This window comes from Vulpes vulpes, chromosome X, assembly GCF_048418805.1.
Source record: "Vulpes vulpes isolate BD-2025 chromosome X, VulVul3, whole genome shotgun sequence".
In the NCBI taxonomy this organism is placed as follows: Eukaryota; Metazoa; Chordata; class Mammalia; order Carnivora; family Canidae; genus Vulpes; species Vulpes vulpes.
This window is the reverse complement of record NC_132796.1, coordinates 74,256,432-74,259,998: the sequence shown is the minus strand read 5'-3', so window position 1 is coordinate 74,259,998 and position 3,567 is coordinate 74,256,432. Positions and strand designations below refer to the sequence as shown.

Sequence of the window (3,567 nt, the reverse complement as noted above, 5' to 3'; positions counted from 1 at the left end):
CTGGGGGGACACTTGATGGGATGAGCACTGGGTGTTATTCTGTATGTTGGCAATTGAACACCAATAAAAATTAATTTATTTAAATAGATAAATTAAAAAGTAAAATAAAATAAAATAGGTGTCTGTCACCCTCTTTGTCTTTAAAAATGCGAGACAAAGACCATTTCCTAAGTACTGAATCTGAGAGAATATGGGATAGTTCATTGGACAGCAGTGGATCTTTCAAGAATTGGTTGACTGAGGCACTTTGGTTTATTCACTTAACCTAGACCAGGAAGTGACTTGAATTCATACCCTTAGTTTTATATTTCCTCTGTTAACTTAGAGCCGATTCTGTCTACTGAGAATATTGAGAGCAGGGATTAGTATTGGGCTAAAGGATAGTGACAATTTGAAGAGCTGCTGTGAGAAATGAGGGCAGGAACTGCCTAAGGCTTTGTGAGAGAGGATTTCCAGGCAGTATTATTTGGTTGAAAACCACAGAGAGATCCGGTGGGGGAAGTGGGGTGGGGGAGACGCTGTCGCAAGATGGCGCCGGCGAGGCCGCGGGATGCCGAGTGAGCGCGCCCCGCCGGGTGCCCCGCGAGGCTGCTCCTCTCCTCCCTGCCGCCGCCGCCGCCGCCGCCGCCACCGCGCCAAGCCCGGCGCCTTGCAGGTACTGCCGCCCGCGCGCACTCCGCGTGGCGCACAGATGGCAGCGACAAGTGCCGGCTCGCCTCGGGGTAGTGGATCTGCCCCGGTGCGGGTGCGCCCGACAATAACGCATAAACAACTTTTTCTTGCAGCGGCCCCCGCCTGCAGCCTCCCCGCGCGCCCGTGCCCCACCACGCCCCTCCGGTTCCCCGCGCCCTCCGAGGTGCCAGCGCTCCCGGCCGCTGCGCTGATCTCCGGGCAGCCGGGGAGGAGCGCATGCGCCGGCGGAGGCGGCTGCAAGCAGCCTGTGAGCGCTGTTACAATGGCCCTGACCCTGTTCGATGCAGATGAATATAGACCTCCTGTTTGGAAATCTTACTTGTATCAGTTGCAACAGGAAGCCCCTCATCCTCGAAGAATCACTTGTATTAATGAGGTGGAAAACAGACCAAAGTACTATGGAAGATAATTTCACGGCCTGATCTCCCGAGAAGAAGCAGACCAGCTCTTGAGTGTGGCTGAGGGGAGTTACCTTATTCCTGAGAGCCAGCGTAAGCCGGGAACCTACACTTTGGCTTTAAGATTTGGAAGTCAAACCAGAAACTTCAGGCTGTACTACGATGGAAAGCACTTCGAGTCCGTCCATCATCTGGTGACTGATGGATTGATTACCCTCTATATTGAAACCAAGGCAGCAGAATACATTGCCAAGATGACAATAAACCCAATTTATGAGCACATAGGATACACAACCTTAAACAGAGAGCCAGCATACCAAAAACATATGCCAGTCCTGAAAGAGACACATGATGAGAGATATTCTACAAGCCAGGATGGGGTGTCAGAGAAAAGGTTGACATCACTTGTTAGAAGAGCAACTCTGAAAGAAGATGAGCAAATTCCAAAATATGAAAAGGTTCACAATTTCAAGGTCCATACAATCCGAGGGCCACACTGTTGTGAATACTGTGCTAACTTCATGTGGGGTCTCATTGCTCAGGGAGTGAAATGTGCAGATTGTGGTTTGAATGTTCATAAGCAGTGTTCCAAGATGGTCCCAAATGACTGTAAGCCAGACTTGAAACATGTCAAGAAGGTATACAGTTGTGACCTTACAACACTCGTGAAAGCCCATATCACTAAGTGACCAACGGTGGTGGACATGTGCATCAGGGAAATTGAACCTAGAAGTCTTAATTCTGAAGGACTGTATCGAGTATCAGGATTTAGTGACTTAATTGAAGATGTCAAAATGGCTTTTCACAGAGATGGTGAGAAAGCATATATTTCCCTGAACATATATGAAGATAGTAACATTATCACCGGCGCGCTGAAACTGTACTTCAGGGATCTACCAATTCCACTCATCATGTATGACGCCTACCCCAAGTTTATAGAGTCCGCCAAAATTCTGGATCCTGACGAGCAGTTGGAAACCCTTCACGAGGCACTGAAGCTGCTGCCCCTCACCCCCGCCGGCTCAATGCGAAACGCTGCGGTACCTCATGGCACACCTGAAGAGAGTGACCCTCCACGAAAAGGAGAATCTTATGAATGCAGAGAACCTTGGCATCATGTTCTGCCTGAGCCTTATGAGATCTCCAGAGCTGGACGCAATGGCCGCAGTGAACGATATACGATACCAGAGATTGGTGGTGGAGCTGCTTATCAAAAATGAAGACATTTTATTTTAAATTTTAGTTTGCCGGAAAAAAAATGTTTTACAGATGAAGGAATGTTTTATAGTAATTTAATTGGCTCTTATAGCTGAATTCTTTCTTGGTTAGAAGTGTGGGCAGATAGCCAGATTAAAATGAAGAACTTTCTATTGTCTTAGTAGCACCGCTCAGCTGTCCTTGTAAAACAGTGAACACACACTCTCCAGTTCTAGTAACCCTGGGTGTTTATCATGGTAAGAGAAACTCAAGCTATTGCATGATTAGCCTCCTCTTTGGCAAGGGAACCCCACACAAAGGAGACAACAAGCCTGCACCGCCTCTTTTTCCCGGGTTGTCTGTGGTGGTAATTCAGCATGTTTCACAGAGTAAATCTGTCGTGACTTCAAAAAAAGAAAAAAAAAAAGAAAACCACAAAAATGGATGACACTAATTGTCATACCTATAATACTTTATCAGTGCTTAGAAGCCAAAACATAAGATAGAGAAGACAGGGGATGCCTGGGTGGCTCAGCAGTTGACTGTCTGCCTTTGGCTCAGGCCGTGATCCTGGAGTCCAGGGATCAAGTCCCACATCGGGCCTCCTGCATGGAGCCTGCTTCTGCCTGTGTCTCTGCCTCTCTTTCTCTCTGTGTCTCTCATGAGTAAATAAATAAAACCTTAAAAAAAGATAGAGAAGATAGTTCTTGGGTAAATTCAGAGCTGAGGTCTTGTGGGCAAGATTTGATGAGAATATTGGTCAGAGAGGTTGAAGCAATTGACTGTAAGACATAAGCTAAATAAACAAGGAAATGGGAAGCTGTGCTAGGAGAAAAGTAGAGGAATCAAGGAGGTCTTAATAAGGTTGAAGCGTTGGGACAGTGGGAATAAGAGAGGGAATGAGCTAGAGAGATAGTAGTAGACTAAAGTTCATTGTCTCGAGGGTAAAGAAAATTCTAGGTGATCATAAAGTTCAAGGTATGACTATGGAGGATGGGTCATTGGAGATAAGAGGATCAGGGAATAAGAGGCCAGGCTGTTAGATGCGTAAAAAATGAGACTTGGAATCACTTAAGATAATGGAAAAACTTGGGGGTGGAGAAGTAGAAATTAATTGGGATGCCATATACTTCAATGAATGTAAGGGAGTGAACAGGGGGTCAGGAGCTGATACAGCAAGAAGACTGTGATATACCATAAAGAGAAAATGCATGTATGAGATAAGCTTCATTCATGCATGAGCTATAGTGCTATTGGCTGTGAGTTCAGTTTATTGTAT

The 3,567-nt window shown here is 46.3% G+C and overlaps 1 pseudogene; it reads left to right on the top strand.

Annotated features, from left to right (window-relative positions):
• The first annotated feature begins 676 nt into the window (after nt 1-676).
• On the top strand, nt 677-2,678 carry LOC112912294 (N-chimaerin pseudogene; annotated as a pseudogene).
• The last annotated feature ends 889 nt before the right edge of the window (nt 2,679-3,567 follow it).